Source organism: Corvus cornix, chromosome Z, assembly GCF_000738735.6.
Source record: "Corvus cornix cornix isolate S_Up_H32 chromosome Z, ASM73873v5, whole genome shotgun sequence".
NCBI classification, from domain to species: domain Eukaryota; kingdom Metazoa; phylum Chordata; class Aves; order Passeriformes; family Corvidae; genus Corvus; species Corvus cornix.
Genome location: NC_046357.1, coordinates 33,431,006 through 33,450,897, shown reverse-complemented (window position 1 = coordinate 33,450,897; position 19,892 = coordinate 33,431,006). Strand labels below are relative to the sequence as shown.

Genomic DNA, 19,892 nt, shown 5'->3' with positions numbered 1-19,892 from the left:
GTACAGATGTTTTCCATGGTGAGGAAGTTGTTGTTAGGTAGGTTTTACAATTTTATGCAATTATTTTATTTTAAAATGTGTCCTAGAGCATCCAGTTTTCCTTGAGCAGGAAAGTATCTGAAGTATTTATGATTTCTATTCTCTCCAGTAAAAACTCTGACCAACACAGTCCAAGGATAGATGCAACAGCCCTTCCATATTCTACCTGGAAAAGACAAATAATTTGCAACTATTCTCTAACAAAATATACAGAAGAGAAGATGAAAGAACTGAAAAGGATCAGTGGAATGCTCAAAAAAATGGAGATTTATCTCATGACAAATGCACTAGGATTTTTTCTGAGATATTTTTCATTTTTTCCATATAAATTTTTTTGTTAGTTGACATATTTTCAGAAGGAATATACTAATTTTAGAATGCTTCTATTATGATTGGAATAGCCAAGCTTTCTGTGCTCCAGAAACTTTAAAAAAAAATGGGAAATTACTGTTAAAAAAGTCCTGAAGATTTTAGAGGTTGACAGGGTGTTAATTAAAACTCATCTGTAGCAAAACATGTTTAAAATTTATTTCTTTTAATAGCTATTGAATGTTGAAAGTGCAGTAAAGGAGATATGCTGATAATAGAAAAATCATCCCTTTTGCAAATAATAACAGTAATGAGGCATTATTGCACAAGAGGAAAAAGAAGAAGAGCATTTCATCCTGTGCAACGTACAACAATCCTGGATACTCTTTCCCCTTAGACAATATGGCCTTTGGCAAACTGTGATGTTATCCAGGTCTTTAAATAGTGAAATTTCCAAACAAAAGATTGTGTAAAAAAGATTTGAAGAAGATATATATCAATGATGGTGCTTGGAAGAAGCCCAACAATGAAAGCAATTCTTGTTTTCTAACCTGGAGAACAAGCTTTCTATAAACACACGCAGTGAAGATTACCCCAGTAATGAAGCAAAGTGATGAAGTAAAACAGGGTACACATACTATGCTTGAAAATGTTTCAGACTTTCAGATATTCTCAACCAAGATGCGAGCTATCTGTCACAGATACATTTGGGATGTAACATCGGTTGAAGTCTGTGGATACAACCTTGCTGCTACATCAATACAATACCATGTTTCCCAAATTATTCTGCTTCCTTTCATAGCTACTTCTGGGTGGAAACATTTCTACTATCTTTTCAGTAGCCCATAAGTCAGCATTGCATAGAGTGGAGTAGCTGAATTGCAGTTGTTTTAGTATTTAGTATTGCGTTCTCCTGGTGTGTGCTGTTTTTATACATTCAGTGCTAGTTCTCAGATTGAGGCTTTAGCCTAACTACAGGGGGAAAGGGAAGGGATGTTTAGTCTTTGCAAAAGCCAAACCAAAGCTGTTTTAGTGCCAGGTCCCATTTTTTCTGAACCCTGAAAGCTAAAGCCTGGATGGTTTGGATAAGTGCTTCTAATTCTAGCATACCCCTATTTAAAACAAGAGGGAGGATGTGTTTTTAAAAAGCTAAAACTAGTATGGTCTGCAATGAAGTCTCTGAAGACATTTAGGGAGGATTCAGATAAACAATTCCATTCCTCTCCCCACCCCTTATATTTCTCATTAATTTTTATCTTATCCCTTCCTTGCTTTCTATCTTTCAGTTATTGTTTGCTTCCTCTCAATTTCCAATGGAGCTTGAAATTAGATTTCCTTTACCTACTTGTTAGTGAACGAAGCTCTGAACCACACATTTCAGTGAAAGTTAACTCCCAGACTCAATCACTGAATTATCTTCCACCTCTGTACCTGAACTGGCTGAAACCACACAGAAGAAATTACTGTGTGTGCCTGTGTCCATCTCACACCATCATTATTTGATTGTTGGAAGGATAACTCTGGGTTTAGTTGGACAGAAATAGAACCACCCAATTGTAATGGTTTTAGTCTCCATTTATGACAGCAGAAATTGGGCCACACTGTTACTCAAGATAGAAACAGCACTCATTGTCACAATTTATAACTTCATCAGGAGTTAACTTGGGAACTGCAAGCTGGCAGCAATAACTCATATATTGCTGCAAACTGTATTTTCATAATTTCTGTTGATACTGGCAAAGTGCTTGTTTTGGCTTTCTGCATGTTGCAGTCATTAGTATAATATAACATAGCCACTCAGATGTATTTAGGGGAAGGTCATTTTTATACAAATTATTATGTACTGGGAAGTTAAATAAACAAGCAAGTTAAAGACATCAACAATCCCACTCCTTGATCCATGCGAAACTGCATTTTAAACACTAGTTGGTTAAATTGGAGGAAAAGTCAAGCAGTGATTATGACAGTTTGAAGAGAGAGGACATTGCATTTCCTTTTATTTGAGGACTCACCTGGAATGCTAGTCCTTGAAAATGGCTAAATATATCCATAAAGCTAGAGGTGTTCAAAGACAAGCTAGAGCACACTTGGTCACTATACCATTAGCAAGATTACTCACCCTTCGTGAGTAATAATGAAAATTCGTAATCGTAATAATGAAAATTTCCCATTGAGATTTCACTAAGCAGAAAGTACAGTATCCTGACTATTTATTAACAGCTCTTTGGAATGCACTTCCAAGGCACAAAAGGACACTGACCTTGAAAATAGTATTTGGGTGGAAGTAAATGTCCATGGTTTTCATTTTGCAAGTTTGTAACCATAAATGTTACAAAACAAGTCACTTTTGAGAAGTACTCATCTTTTATGCTCATTAGATTGCAATCCAGCGATGACTGAACATGATATTTAAACAGTAGTGTTTTTGCCAGTGAGTTGCATGATCAACACGAACTGCTAATGTTTTCTATTCTAAACCTTCTCAAAATGTCAAGTGTTCTTGTCAGCTGAGTGGAAGTGGCATAAAAGTAACTTTTGAAGTTGTTGTTGATGAGATACCCTTGGGAAACTCAGTATATATACTGAAATGATATTCACAATATTCTCTAATCTCCCCTGCTGCAAAAGAATTAGGCTCCCAGCTCACATTTCCATTGATGGTATTGTAGCACAGTCTGTGTCTTCCTTCCAAAAAAGACACTGAGCATTCTTGAATAACACAGGTCTAGTGTCCTGAATTTTCTCAAGTGGCAAGAAAATAAAAACGTAAAATAAAAAACTTCCTTTTGAAAACCTAGACCTGGTAACTAACTCTGTTACAACCCTCATAATTGCAGCACTTTTAATTTTTATATTTCTTTTTACACAGCAGATCACCAGAACAGCAAAAAGATTCACAGTTGTCTGAGTCACCCTGGCTATAGCAGATTCACTGTTTCTTCAGTCCCAGTTTCTTCTGGGCCTTAAAACATCAGAGAAAGGTAAGAAAACTGGTGCATTACCTAAGGTCCTTCCCAAGGACCTTGCCTGGGCTTACTCCCTGCTACTCATGGTCATGGTGTGTCAACCTGTACAAGCCATACAGAGCTGTTTCCAGCAACAAACTGAGGCACAACTTTGATGCATCCGTCCAGGGGTCTTGCAGCCTCAGTCAGGCGCCTCCGGAGCTCTATTGGCTCTTGCAGTGCGCAGTTGCCCCTCTTTGATTTCACCCTATTACAGCAGGAAGAACCATGGGCTTCTAGGTTTTTGGCCCAAACCAGTGCTGGTAATGTTTGTTACACCCTTTACAGCAAAAGCCATGAACTAGTTTGCTTCTAAAGTTCCAATGAAGTCAGGATCATCACCGAAACTTATTTCCAGTGCCATGGGTTTCATGTGTTGCAGAATGTCAAGATCAGGTGTTTTTTGGAGTCCCATTTTTGACTACCAAACACAATTTTTTACCCAAAAATCTAGTTAGACAGGTGGAAATTTATGGACTACGAGCACAGGGACTGCACACTTGTGATCGGTGTTTGGTACTTTAATCACACATCACACAGTCACAGAATGGGTCCGGCTGGAAGGGACCCCAGCAGGTTATCTGGTCCAACTTTCCTGCTCAAGAAGGGCCATCCCAGAGCACATGGCATGGGATTGTGTCCAGATGGTTCTTGAATATATGAGACCTTTCCCTCAGAAGGTGCTGAAATGCCCTAAAGTCTCTGTTCACTTGTTAAAAGGCAGACTGGTATTTTTATGCTTTTGTTGCAGGCACAAGTGTCTGATTGCAGTAATAAATAATATTTTGGACAGGGAAACTCAGTTTTCAGTTTTAGCACACCACAGAAACTACAGTGGTGCAAAACATGTGTTTACAAAGATGAGCCTTTGTACATGGCACTTCATGGGTAAAGTGAAAATAAGCATAAAAATCTAAAAGCAGGGTAGAATTTGGCATGTATTTTTATTATATCTGATTTTGTATCTGCATTTTTTCACTTGACCTGTAGCAAGCATTAGCTAGGATATCTCTTCCATTAAATAAACATTTCAGAATTTGAGTGCTTCAAATTGCTAACTGCTCATTTGTGATCATTTAGTAACACTTGGTGATGATGTTTCTATAACAAGTAGTTCATGTCTAAACTGGCTGAAATGTAAAAGTTCAAGCATGCTGGTAGAACAAGTTTGCCTCCTAAAAACATTTCAGGGTCATTTCACATGTTTGATTGCATCTGGTCTTATGACATTCCTGGATTTAAAAGCTTGTTTTCACCCACGTAATACACAGTACTGCGGCCTCATTTGCATTGTATTCACAAACTTAGCGAGTGGGTTGAAAAATGCACAGGGATATTCAACAGCTAGGTTAACCCACATCCAGAGACATCCAGAATGTGGGTTACGTTCAGGTGGAGGAGGTAGAAGAGTCCAGCTGCCACATCCAGGTCAATGAGATGCATCTGGGTTCTCAGCCCATCCTTGCCTCAGCTGGTTTCCTCTGTAAACCAGGCAACTGCGCCAGTTGGTGATGCTGCTTAGCAGCTCACTCTGCAAGCAGGGCACTTTCGCTGTTAGCCCCAACTGCTTATGCAGCCTTGACAATTGTAAAGCCTGGCATTTCACAATATCGACTTGCTGCCATGAAGTATGAAATTAATCTTTAGAACATCACATAACGTAGGAGCTTTCTTAATTAGTAACAAGGATCACAAACTCCTCAACGAAGTACAGAGCCATAAATGCAGTGAAAAACATCCTACCAGTATTAATTTTTAACTGGAACATCAGAAGCCAGGGGGCTGATAAGAAGCAAGAGGCTACTGATTTTTGTATGAAGTAATAGTAACTTTAATGCTTATAATTTTCAGGTGATTTATTTAATCTTCACACACACCCACAATGAAGGAAGGCAAAAACAATTCTGTCTGTGCTACATGGGGATGACGAGGCAGCAAGAATACAGAATCTGCCCAAGGCCAGCATGAGAAGTCTGGAATGCCTGGCTGCCAGCCCCATTCTCAAAATACATCATTCCTTTCTAGAGGCAGCAGCTGCTTGTTCTCTGACACTTATAGAGCATCTAAGATTATTTCCATTGAAGTTAATAATCTGTGCAGTTCAGTGAGAACAAAATTGGGTCATAGATGTTTAAACTGATCCAGTTTCACTGAAGACTCCTGGTAAACTCATGATTACACACAACTCTGTAATTATCATGTTCAGTTTGGGAAGCTGACTGGCACATGCGGAAGGCTGGGGCAATAACACAAAAGCTGTGCACTCAGCTCTTTGTTCTGCCACAAGCATGGCCAGTCTTCTGGCCAGGGCAATTCCTGCAGCCTGAAATGAAGCTGAGGTTGCATGCACTCTGTGTATCCTCCTATGCCATCACTAGAGGTGTGTACCTTCTGAAGGAAAATCCAAACATTTCCCCAGCCTATGACCAATGCATGCACCAGAGACGTGAAGGCACAATACCTTGGGCAAAAGGGCTTCCTTTAAGATATATGGGCATCCATCTGCATTTCAGTTGTGTGATTGGCTTGACCCTCCCATGACAAAGGCGGCGTTGTGGGGTCCTAGGGAAAGTGGCTAAAAAGGGGGTATAGAGAGGAGAATTGTCTCAGCAAAGCAGGATACAGATTTGAAGCTGCAGGTAGGATATCCTTATTATGCTCTAGTCTCCTTGTGAGACCTTGGGCAAAACATGAACATTTCAACTTTTTTCCACAACAAAGCTAAGGATACTAATTTCTTTTTTTTTTTTTTAATACTATGTTCACCAAAACTTGATAATTTTAAAGCAGCAGAATTGCATTGAAGCTGGTGGACAATATCTTGTGACTGCAAGAAAGCACTTTTGACTGCCATTGAGTTCCTGCACAAGCAGGACAGAGAAGCCAGGAGCCACTGACATTGTATATCAGGAACAGTAACATTTAAATAATCATGTTAATTTCCATTGAAGAAATTTGTCCTTATTATTTTTTCTTTTTTGAGCAGTGGTAGGTAGGCAGAGTGAAAATGGATGTCAATCTGACTGCTTATTACAAACTTCCTCCTGCGTTTTGTACCAGGTTTGGCCCTTACTATATGTCCAGAAGGCATACTGAGACACTATAGGCATTTCACCGGGGCAGTCCTGAGTTGCTGTGTAGTAGTTTGGACATCCTTACTGTCACTGAAGAAATGCAGGTACCATGAAAGGATAATTAAGCCCACCTAAGAATCCCAAAGTGTGTCAAACAGCTAACACTGAGTCTTGTGTAATAACCTACAATTAGCATGTAATGCCCAAGGCATTTGCACATTGACAACATGGTTTAATCCATTAATAAAGTAGGCTAAAATGATTATTATAGCTAATAGTATTTTTAACAGAAGTGAAACTACAGAAAAGAAGCTACAGAAACATATTGATTTCAGCTGTGCCTCCCTGACAAGTCTGTATAGATTTTGTTATTTATGGTCCATTTTTTCAAAAAGGACCCAAGGCAAATGTAGAAATCCCTGGTTGTATAAATGGATGGTTGTGCATCAAAATGAGGGATTTGCATGTTTAACTGCCCATATCTGTATCCTTCTATCCAGTTTGCATATGCAAAGGCGAAGATTGTTATATTTATCAGTGCATAAATGAAAGAAGAGATAAATGACCTGGTTTGCGGAGGTGCTGAGCACATGCAGTTTCCATTTATTTCAACTGGAGTGTGAAAAACAGGCCCTAAGTGACTGGCTCAAGCTCACACAATGCATGATTGTCAGTGCCAGGAAGAAAACCCAGAAATCCTTCCAGTCTAATCCTCCCAGTCTAAATCCTTCCCAGTCTAAACTCTAGACACAGTCTCTCCAAGAAATAAGAAAAAAAAGAAAAAAAAAAATCTGTACAATAGCCTGACCACACTCTTATTCCTATCTCAATTTGCTAAGAGAATAAAAAAAATAGGACATGAAAAACTCCTGCATAATCTTTAATGACTAGCAAATAATGCCAAGTAGGGCAAGTAAATATGTGTGAAGCATTGCTCACACACCCATCAACTTGCATGTGTGTCACAGATGGTTTTAGTGAAGAGCCAAAAAGAGGAGAGAAAAGAAAAGGAAAACAAGTCCACATAAAGAGTAAGCTAGAAAGAGAGACAAAGACATTCTGTGTTATTAAAAAAATCCCTTAAAAATGCTACAAAAACTAATGATAAAAAAAACCCCACTATTCCCTCTCCTTGATAACGTGTAGGCTAATCTCTACATAAATAGAAATAACAGCCCTTTGAAATGGCAATGATTTGCTTGGAAAACATTCATTAAAAACGTCCTGCAATTATTGACTCTATCATTATTTCTTGGCAGCAGCTGAGTCTCACTGCATCTTGTGTTGTTTTTCCAATGAAAAGCAGAGCATTGTTTGGGAAAAAAATCCCCACAAAAACAGAAACTGAAAAAAAAAATCAGACCAAAAAAGCCCCACAAGGACATTGCATTTGAAATATGTGCTTGGTGACATGGAGCTGATTGCCCAAAGGAATCAGGATACATATATTTGTATTATTGTACACGTGAGTAGCTTGAATCATGTACTGCTCGCTCTCTTTGTTTGGATTATGCAGCTTGGCTGGGCAGCCATCCAAAAGATTCACATTAAATTCTAGCTATATTCAGCACAAAAGTCATCTAGCATCAGAGGATCAAAGTTACATCAACCAACAAGCACTAAGGAATTGATAAGCCACTAAAATTAGGTCATCTCCTAGCAGCTGCTTTTGATGGATGAAGTAGAATTTAGCCTCAGGTTTTCTATTTAAAGATCTGTTACACCATCTTTTCCTGCAGCTACAATGAGAACACAACAAAGTATAATGCTTCTGATTAAATGTTTAATCATTACTCTTTACTCTTCTGATTGTTTCTGCCATGGCACAGATTTACTGCACATACTATTTGCAGCTTTCCTAACCCTTTTTAAAGTGACATTAAAACAGTCAGGATTTTTAATTCCTTAGTTGAAAAACCTAATAAATTATTTTTAAAAAATGTGGATAAAAATCTTTCAATGCTGTTTACTTGCCATACTTAAAGAGACAGACTATCATTTACTGGAACTGAAAATGAGTATCTAAGCAATTATCCCACCACTTTGCCCACTGGAAGAATCACCATATCACTGGGAACTGTATGAATACAAAAGTACATATCTGTGCATAAGTACATGTGGGGCTAAGGAAATTCTTATGTTTTTATGATTTTATTTGTGGCTACTTTTTGGGAAATGATCTCATTAATCTAATTAACACATAATTTTAAAGGTACTAGCTAGTGCACTAAACTATCTTCGGTCATTAGCAACTGGCATTATAATTGCCAGAGTACAGCATATGCCCTACCAAGACATGTTTGTGGTATCAGGGTAGTACAAATAGTGCCATCATTAGCATCATTAGCATCAAAACCATGACACAGCTTTAGAAGAGAGTTCAAAAGGAAATAAAAAAACTGAGTTAGTTTCAAATGCACAGAACCTGCCCTTGACCTGTTCAGAAGGTCGGCTGGCTGCAGCCTGTGTAAAACACTGTTGTGTCATCATTTCATAAATGAAGCTAATGCAGGACTTCGTTGTCAGGGTTTTCCATACAACATCTCTCACATCTGTTAAAATCACTAGAATCTTATTCAAATAACCTTGAGAAACAGGAAGGGAAAAGAAACTACATCCGTCCAATGGAAAATATGAAGTAAATAGTCATCTGCCTTTTCAAGTAAAAAAATGATGGGGGGAAAGACTGAAAAATATAGTACATGACAATGCCACATAAGACACATAACTTTCTACAAATGACAGACACATGCATGCTGCTCTATAGCAGTCATCCTCTGTGCTCCCTTCTGCCAGCCTTGTAAGTGGGCTGTTGCTGGGTAAGAGTCGTAAGAGGTTGAAACTCGCTGTCGTTTCCATTCCAAATTTGGTGTGCCCAGTCTTTATTACTTGTGAAAGCAACATTATGCACTGTAATTCAATGTATAGATCTAGCTTTTTCCAGCTACATACCTCTTCTTCAACAGAAAACCTAAACTGGGGTGGGGAGAGGGGGGAATATATAATAATATGTCTGGAGTAGACAACACATCTGAAACTTTTTCTTTGCAAGAAAGAATCTTTATGAGAAGAATGTAAATGAGTTTAATTTATCAGTTCTGCTTAGTACTGCATTCTGCTTGGATCTCAAGCTAATCAGCTTTGTCTTTTGCTCAGCGCCTCAGAGAAAAAGCCAGCCAGGGAGCCAGCTTGTAGGTGCCTAACTGGCTCATGGAGTAGGACATCTGGTGAGATGGGGATGCTTTGATGCCACATAAATTTCTGACAACCTCAGCTGAAGGCTGTCTGTCATAACATCTGCTGTCTTACTGTGCTATGACCATGCTATGCATTGAACATATCTGATATTACACTATGTAAATCTTGGGATTTCAGTTTTGACTGGCCTAAGTAGAAGTAGGACAAAAGTGCCTCTTCTGTGCTCTAGCTGGCCTCCTTGGCATATCTTAGCATTAACATCCTTTCTGTTCATTTGTTTATTAACAGTTACCTCATCACCTCCTAATAACTGTGTGCTTAAGGCAAAACTGGCCAAAGATGCCAGAATGCAATAAGAGTTTGCTTACTTTGTGATATTGCATCTCTGCATCAATCTCGGGAAATAAACACAACGTCCTCTATTGTTAAACAAAATACCCAACCCTTTTCCCATGGAATAAAACCATGTATTTTCACTAGGTCCACAAAGTTTGTTTAACTGAGGACAGAAAAGAAGAATAACATTTGCAGGAGAAACTGTATTATCCTGGTAACTTTTTCTGGCAGTGGATCTCATTTAAAGTTAAAACAGTTACTGAGTATTTCCTTCTTTCAAATTACTCTTATTCTTGACAGTGATAAACACTCATAAATGACAGTGGGAGTTTAGTATACATATTATACTGAGTCTGATGCTAATCTCAATGCAATGTAACATTACTTAACCCATGACCATAAACTAAAACTTGATTGTTCCAAAATGACCTGAGGCATTTTTGAAAAATCCAATGGGCCAATTTATAATTTGACACTTTGAAAAATTACTTTTTTAATGATTATTTGTTTCAAAAACTCTTTCTTTTACCTGTTTCTTCTCCTAGGGTCTTTTGCTCCAACAAATCATGTGATGATCAGAATTTGGGGATAATCAAAGAAGGAAGAATAGCTGCCCTTCACTTTTGTGCCATTACCAGCTTTATCAACTGTAAATATTCTTGAAAAGTTAAATGGAGGTAGAAATAAAACACCACCAAAAAAAAAAGAAAAGAAGTCAGTTCAGTAGTTTCTCATATTTAGGGCATTTGCTTGGTATACAATAGTTTCTAGTTTTGATAAAATGCTGTGGTTTTAAATATCAGATTTATCATTGTGATTGCAGAGACTGTACTTTGTTAAAAATAATGTGAGGAATGATTGAAAAAAGATCAAATCACATTATTATGAGCTGTAGTTCTATTCAGCAGGTATGAAAGCTCTAGTAGTTGTAGCTCTTCTTGCTTGCCCACACATGGTTGCTATGCATAATGTTCCAAAACACAAATGCACAAACCTGCTGGCAAGAGTCAGTAAAAAGAGGAGAATTGTGGTTTTAGATGTCCTTCTTAGATGAGAGGACCTGCTTCTTTTAGGTCTCTCTGTCTCTGCCTATGTCAGAAGAGTTGTGCCATCCTATCTGTGTCTTCTTGGAAGGGCAATATGTCCTACTTCCACTTAAAGGTTGAGGGTTTGGCAAGGAACGTCCTGATCTTCCAAGAGTGAACAAACATTGTGCAAGATTTCATTACAGAGATCCCAAGTTGCCAGCCTAAAATGCTTTACCAGGCAATCACTATTTCCTGGGTATGCTTATGAACCGCAAGGAGCTTGATACTTACGCAGCTTGCAGTATGCTACGCATATCAAAATCAGCTACAAGATGGAAGAAGTGTTTATGGAAGAAAAGGTTGGTATACACTGACACATTTTGATGGGTCACTAGCCTAAAGAAGCCAAAGCAAAGATTAAGCTGAGAGTATGAGCTTTGGTTTGTGGTCTTGTGTGCTGAGGAACCAGCTGTGCCAGCTGTCTTTCAGAAAGTGTTCTTGTTGTTTTCCATACCCATGAACTGCACTGGAGAAGAAAACTGTGAAAAGAAAAATTAGACTCACAAAATCAAGCCCTTGAATCTGGGTAAATTAAGCAATAGGATTAAGGTTTTTCTCTGCCTCTTAATTGAGCCCCCCCCACCATGCTCCCCAAGCTCAGTTCCCATGGCCAGGTTCAGTTACACATCTCATACCTATAGACAAGTACATAATATAAAACATGGCCAGATATTCTTCTGCTGGAACCTTGCCTTCTTTCAGTGAAGGGGCAGCTACTCAATACTTATGTTTATCCTACTCATTCAGCATGAGATCTCGGGTGTCATTTGCTGCATGCTATTTAAACCCTACAAGCAAAAGAGAACTTTTCTTTTTCTTGGGCTTTTATCTGGTTTCTACATCATAATATGTTTCCTGTTTTGGTTTTCTTTTTTTCCCTTTAAATAAACCTGAATACATTTACTAAAAGTGTGATGTCATTACTAGCATTTTTAGATGCACAAAAAGATGAGTTTCAGTGAGAAAAAAGTTAAATTTGTCTATACTGTAAGCTAATTTGTGTGGCCAGTTTGAGTTGCCAGCTACAATTCTCAGTACTCAAGAGCACTCTATATTTGCTGAATATGATTCTCACTGCCATCAGTTTCTGCTGTAAGGGTTTATTATTTCTGCATATCAGATCAACACCTCTAAACATGGATATTCCTAAATGAAGAACCTACTGTTCTTCCTCACCCATCCAGGATCCTTCTCTTCACCTGCTATTTCTCACCTTTTCACTGACTGCATTGCACCAAAGCTGCCATCTTCCCCCTCCTACCAGGCCAGTAAGATTTGGATTGTAGCAAGGGCAGCATATTTCCTCTTGTGTCTAGTTTTTAGCTCCAGATAACTGCTGACAGCAGCAATTTCAAGGGAAATTTGCAATGAAAAGTCTCTACTCATATTTGTGTACGTGTATGTATGTGTATGATGTGTGTGTAGCAGAGGTGACAGAAGTAGAAAATTATCATTTTCCCTTATCTTTATCTAGTATCTTGTCTAAAACACTTTGATCACATCTCCTTTTCTATCCTGCAGCTTGTTGCTGAAGCTATAGAACCCAGTTGGGGGTGCTCTACCCCTTTAACCTTTCCCCACACTGCTTCCACAGAGGTTTGGGCTGGGGTTGCTTATCTAGGGCCAAGAGCCATAATTGTAAGGGGTTTAAAAGGTATAGTGAGAATAACATGAACGAAAACAAGACAAAAGAAGAATGTTCGCTGAATAAAAAGGAAAGAATTATAACACTCAGGAGTTTATTTAAATCCAGACCAGGCTTCTAAGTGCAATGATGGAAGACCCACATCTCAGAGGTGTGAAATCAACTGGACAAAACTCATTTAATGTGTGTTTGTAGGGGATGATTTGAACACATTGTACCAGGCCTTTTCCGGCTAAGATTCCTAGAATTAAAGCTTACTCTTGTGACCTTGCCAGCAGCCTGTGTAAGCTTTGCCTAGCTGCAGTGGTCAAGAAAGGTACATTCACAGCTATATCAAGGCCTTTCCAACTTACTTGCAATAGCAGTATAATGAATATATGAAATATTTTACTTCCCTTTTCCTTGCCATATATAGCAATTATTCTGTCATTCATCAAATGTACACAAATTTCTTTTCATATGTAAATAGACCATTTGCTTCACAGTTCTAGCCAAACAGTTGTGCAGTTCTTTGTTAAGAAGATAATATATTTAATGATGGAGTGCCTTGTTTCCATTGTATGGAACAGGTGTTGTTTAATGGCACAGGCATTGTAACATTATATTCATTTATTAATGTGAGTGTAACGAACATATTGTAGAGACATGAATGTACTGGTCTCATAGTTAGGGTTAGTGGTTTCTTATGATGTGGTTTAAGTGTAGGATAGCGGCTTAGATTCAGACTGCAGAGAAGCAGGAGTTCATTATAACAAATCCAAGTGATGTGGCTGGTTTTGGCCCTTGTTCACTTTTGAAAAGCAGAGAATACATGAAAGACTTCATTGAAAATGTGCAAGTTATTCAGTGTGGTTAATTCTATGTTGGCTTCACTCCCACCTTCTTTCAAGACTGTGTATGTGAACACACTTTCTGAAACAGCAAAACCAATCTGCAGTGCATTTATGTTGCTTTTGGATATGTGCACAATCCCTAGTATCCTATTTCATGAGGTAACCTGTCTTCAAATATGAGGGAAGAAGTCTGTAGGTGATCCACTAAAGCCATGAAACAATGCTTGCTTGGATAGCACAGCTGCCATGCTGCCACATTTTAAGAGTTTCTTCTCTGAGTGTTACTTACCTAGAATTGCTGCTCAGCCAACTGGCAAGGTAGCTACAGTTGCACAGACAAATCAGGTGAGGGAATGAAGTAACTAAAGCATCTGATTTTTCTTACTGTGTGAAATTACTCTTTTAGTATCAATCAGGGGGCCAAAATTTACAAATGCAGGTAAATGTCTGCAGTGCCCATTTGCTTTATGGAACTCAAATGCCTGCTTCAGTTTGTTTGGACATATCTAATCTTTTTTACTTGTGCTTTATGCTAACTTTGATGCCCTATATCACCATTATGCACTACATTAGAAGAATCTCTCTTTTTACCTACCTTTTGGAAACATTGCCTTTATAAATCATGGTATGTAATGAAGTGATTTTGTTAGAGAAAAGTTAATAAATGTGACTAAATCCTCACTTCTCTACTCTACCTTCTAATATATGACACATCTTAAGTTTTTGTTTCGTCTGGCAATTTAATAATCTTAATCATGTTAATCAGTATTTCACTTCCATCCATAATGTAACTGGTCCTTTCACAGCACTTTGTATAGGTCAGCCACAACCACTTTCATAGTAAAGAAAATGACATCCCATTAACAATTTTCATTGTTACTTTCTGAACTCCATCAGTTCCCAAAGTTTTAGTGAAGGATCAACAACAGAACAAGGTAGCTATGAAATAAAGTGCTAATATTATTCAAATATTTTCTTCACTCTTCTCTTGAACCTTCTTTACATTTTTAAAACAAACTGAACAAATGCCCTCATGACGTTGCCCAGCTTTTCTTCTAGCTTAGACTGAAAATATATTGGTCTTATTTTCTTCTCACTAACACCATTTTTGCAATATTTCATCTCCAGTTGCAGCTGCCTTTCTTTACACTCACAACACAGTAAACACGAGGAAAAAAAAATAATTATCTGCTTTCCAATTTTCTCCCGTGAGGCTTGGGATCAAGGTATGGAGCATTCAATTCCAGCAGGAGAGGAAATCACTTCTGTGTTCATGGTCAGTCACAAACTGGAGAGAGTGAAAAGCCCCCATGCACAATGATTCCTAAGCCCTGGAAGCTCAGCCCAGATAGCTGTGCTTGAACTTGCCATGGGTATGTAGGACAGGCAAAAACATTTGGGACCTTTACTTGAGCCGCCTCACAGATTTGCTGTCTTATGTTATGTCAGCTGCAAACATTGTGCCTTTGCTCTCAAACCAGAGATGTAGGATGTACCCTACATCCCACATCTCATATTTCATCCTCTTAACTCAGGCAACACCATCAATCTTCTTGTCCTTCTCATTTCACTCTCTCTTCCCTGAAGACCTGTTTTCTTCTATGAAAATTGGTTTTAGTGAGCCACCTCCCAAACCTGTTGCAGGTTGCAGAGAGCAAGGGAGTCATCATCCAAGGGCACATTGGTTCATTCTCCATTGTAACAGTGACATGTGGTACACATGCTCACATGCATTAGGAGTTCCTGTCTTGGCCATGGCCTATCTGGACATCGTAGAAGCACACCCTGAAATACAGCCTCTTCCCAAAGCAATTTGTCTGCCTAGCAAGCAGGACTGACAATGGATTTGTTTTGAGTAGAGGCATGGGCAATTTGCCTACTGTTACAAAACAAGACAGAAAACTGGGAGAAAAAGCATCTTTTGGCTTCCTGACACAATACTGTATCTGACAAGCCATGTCAGGCTGTTTTACTTAAATAGTTTTTAACTGAATTTATTATTAACCAGAATGAATTTTATAACAAGATGGGAAGAGTAGCCAGCAGGCAGCTGTGGCAGACCACACAGCCTTCCTAGCTGCCTGGCTGCTGCTTATCCGAGGACACAGATCACAGCACAGGATCGATCACACAGGTTGCACTATCAGCTCTTCTCTTTATTAATACCTCAGTTTTGTCACCTGCCACCAGAGACCTCAGGACAGGTTTTCTAAGTATGCCTGTAATGTAAATCAGATTTTTAAAAAAATCCCCCTCTCCAGTGTGAAACTGATAGCACAGTCAGGTTTACCTACCAAATTACTCTGCAACCTGGACTTCAAAAGGAGAGACAGCAGGGACCATTAAATCCATACATGGCCCTGAGTGGACTTTGCTCAGACAGCTCTTTGCTACACAGGCTTCAAGGCTAGAATATGACAGCTTTATACCTGAACTGGAACCGGAATGGGCAAAGTAGTCCTCCTATCTCTCCCATGGTAAAGATAGTGTAAAACTTCCAACAGCATCCTCTGAACTAGCTGTCCTGTGAAATACAAACATAAGACTTTACATGCCATTAGAGACACATGAGGTATCACACCCAATATTCATTTTTTAGGGTACCCTTCTACCCACATCAGGAGATTACACTGTTATCTGCAGCAAGAGCTTTTCTTAACTCATGGAAAAATATTCTGATGTTGGCCAAGAAAAACACCATTTTACTACATAGGAAAATGAAAAGAATATATTCTTAAATGGACAAAAAGAAATCTCTGATAGATAGAAAAAGGCAAACAAATTCTGTTCACAGCTCTGCAGCTGTCAATGATAATGACCAACTTACTCTGAATTGTCAGCAATGTAACTAAGAGCAAATTCTGACCACTAACTATGGTGCATTTTATCTTACTATAAAAAGAATTACTAGCATCAAAGTGACACCAAATCACAGCAGCATGAAAATAGCAAAGCAGGTAGGTAGGGAAGACAAGTTATAGGAATTTTTCCAGAAATAATTGTCCCTGAACAATAGAGGTTCTCTGTGCAAAAGCTTTCTAGTGGGAAGATCAGTATCTTTCAACTACTATTTCAATAACATTATTCTTCCTTAATAGAATAAACCTATTATTATTTCCCTGGAGCACTTAAGTGACAATAAAGGCAATACAGTATTTTAAGAAGAAATCCTCTGTCCCCAAATTTGTGTTTTCCACCCTAAAAGGAATAATATTATTAAAAATAATCAGTACAGACTTTCCTTTAGGAAACTTTTAATGCTTTTTCTTCAAAGAATTATGAAGACTAAAGAAGGCTCAAGCACCTGTGTAGTGAATCCAGAGCCTATACAGCTGAGGGAGATGCAGTAATCAGTGACAGTATAATTCCCTCTTTCTAAAAATTTGACTGTGCCTGAAGTGATGTGACATACATGGGTACAACGCAGCTGTTGTATGGTTTCAGGCAGAGTGCAAGGGAGAATCAAGTCATATGGGTGCTAAAATGATGTCACTAAACATAGCTATCATTAAATTATTTTTAAAGTTTTAACACGATACTACTACTGGACAGACCAGCTGGAGGGATCTACTAGCAGCATAATTCAGGACATAGACATTCAAGACATTGCATACAAACCTTAAAATAAGCAAAAAGAAGGGTAGAATTCCAGAATTATTTTTAAAAACAATTTCACAACAACCCTCTCCACCATGCCAGCTACTCAGTGCTTCAGGCTACCACTCCCTGGTAACTGCTGTGGTCTTGCTACCATGATCTCATCTTGAATTGTCATTACATAATGAGCTAAAAAAAATAGTGTCTTGTTATCAGTGTGGAAAAACCCTTTGTATTCTAACAGATATTTCTAAACAGAAAATGCACTCACAATGTATAGATATTAGTTGCTGTGTTTTCTTCCATCAACTTCCTAATACCCTACTTGCTAATGACCTCATGTGATTTAAATTTTCTTTTTTGCCTGTTGACAGCTGCTGGGTGGCATAGAGGCTAGAATGGGCCAGAATGGAGCAAATGGCACAGCAAGAATTTCTACAGCAGCACCATACACGGCACATTCAGCAAGGAAACTCAGAGCAGAGGTTGCGCCTCACCAGCATGTACAATGAGTGTTAGTGACAGGACTCCTGAGCAGAAGGGTTTCCTTGTAACATCTACCATTACCTGGAGCTACTACGACGTTGCATTGTGAGAACAGTACTTAAGAAATACAGGTGGTTGGTGTCTTTTTAGTGATACTAATCATGTTTACCATTTTCACACTACAGACTTCTAGCTAACGAGCTATTATATTCCTCAAGTCATGCAACACTCCCATAAGATTTTTCAGATTACAAATGGATTTTTTTTCTAGGCACCATATTGCCATGTAGCCCCAAATTATCAACTGACCTGCATTAATTCAGAACTTCTGAAAAGTCATTATGCAACATAGCAACAGAGGTACAGGAGCAGAGGTTAGTCATTACCATGTCCCTAATTGAAGTGACAGCACTAAAATCACATTAGAGAAGAATTTCAAAAGGCTACACCTACGGTGTCTAAGTAAAGAACATAAATGAAGTGTTAATTGGAAGTCAGAGAAGTAGCAAGTTATGAAAATAAGATAGTAAGAGTTACAGAGGAAAGAGAGACTCTGATGATTGAAGAGAAATTATTTATAAGGCCAACTGCTGTAATTTGGATAAAAAACCGTCCAGGAGCAGACAATGTGATATTACCTTATTTATGTTGAATTGAACACCATGAGAGATAATTCCTGAACATGCTAAATGCATACACTGGGGAACTCACTAGGGAAGACTGACTGTGCCTGACATTTAGGATAAAATGCCATGAGGTTGCACTGTTCTTTTCATTTGCCCTCTGTGCTCCTCCATTACTGCCTGCTGGTGATACACTCAGAAGGAAACCTGAGCTGCCCTGAACAGTAATGAAGTGCCATTGTGTTATAACAGCATGCTTAACTTACACGTTTCAGTGTTATTTTTGGCAGCCACATGATAAAATCCAAAAACACTGTGTGTGTGTGTGCGTGCGTGCACAAATACATTAGATTCAATTCACATGACCAGCAGGCATAATTCTGTCCCAGAAATGAATGTAGTATCAAGGTTTAAGTTTTCTAAAAGTGTTTTTTCCTATCTGATGCTTATTTGGGCAAAGAGAAATCAGCTTGTCTTGCTGGAAGACACAACAGCAACTTGCAGTAGTACAGCTGCCTTCCCTCTCACCCCAACCTTTAGCATTTTCCCAGTGCTGCTGCACTCCTATATACAAACTAACCACGGTACTGGAAGCAAATCTCAGTCCTTTCCTCCTGCCTCCTCTACCCCAGGACCCAGAGTAGTCTACGATGGATCACTGGGCTTCAACACAGAGTTTCAGAGGTGCAGCAGGACTGAGGCAGTGATCTGTACGTAAGGGTAATGCCATTTCTAATGCAATATAAGGTGTTTGCAAACCCATCTGCACCAATGCTGAGAAACCCAAACTGCTGATAAGCTTTCATCCAGGCAGGGTAGCATCTGAAGAGAAGACATGGAGTGGCTCCCACAATTACTCCTCCCCATGGTCTCAGAGTGTCCTTCACGTGATGAATAGGCCAGGAAAGAAGAGCAGTATGAAAAAGCATTAACTATCAGCTGCCGTATCTAAGGCAGGTGAGCAGAGCAGGATACTATGACAACCCCAGTTAACTTCAAGCAAAGCCAACTCAGGTATCAGGCTGCTTTGGTCTGTACCACCTGGAGCTCTCTGCAGGCCACTTTGCAATCCTTCTTCAGCAGCACGGGCTCATTTCTGGCAGAAAAGCAAAACAACCAGTGGCATTTGAAAAATGTTTTCCTTGTCATGGCAACACATACAACAGCCTTTGTGGATGGCAAGAGATTGCTGGTCTTGAACAGGCAACACTCTCCTCTTGCAATACTAACAGATGAAGATTTAAAGGACCCAAAGAGCAACACAAAAAGCAGGAATGGGGAGCACTGATGAGCGCCAGGGCCTTGAGGAAGGACAATATTTGGCATGGCTATGGTGGGTGAAGATCTGTGTAAGCTGCTGGCCACATTGGCCAGGACCAGGGCAGTGACTGTCCTCTTGTACTCAGCACTGGTGAGGCCACACTTTGAATCCTGTGTTCAGTTTTGGACCACTCACTACAGGAAGGACATTGAGATGCTGACGATTGTCCAGAAGGGCAATGGAGCTGGTGAAGGGTCTGGAGCACAAGTTCTGTGAGGAGCAGCTGAGAGGGTTGGGGTTGTTTAGCCTGAAGAAAAGGAGCCTCAGGGAAGACTTTATGCTGTCTACAAATGCCTAAAAGGAGGTTGTGGCAAGGTGGGGGTCCGCCACTTTCACAG

The 19,892-nt window shown here is 39.1% G+C and overlaps 1 long non-coding RNA gene across 7 annotated transcripts in view; it reads left to right on the top strand.

Annotated features, from left to right (window-relative positions):
* Positions 1 to 19,892, top strand: part of LOC120411488 — a 66,099-nt gene that overhangs the window by 7,721 nt on the left and 38,486 nt on the right. For 3 of the 7 annotated variants that reach the window (XR_005603808.1, XR_005603809.1, XR_005603807.1), the window contains exon 2: positions 3,218 to 3,329. This is a non-coding gene — a long non-coding RNA (uncharacterized LOC120411488). The other 4 variants (XR_005603812.1, XR_005603806.1, XR_005603810.1 and 1 more) reach the window with 4 other exon arrangements.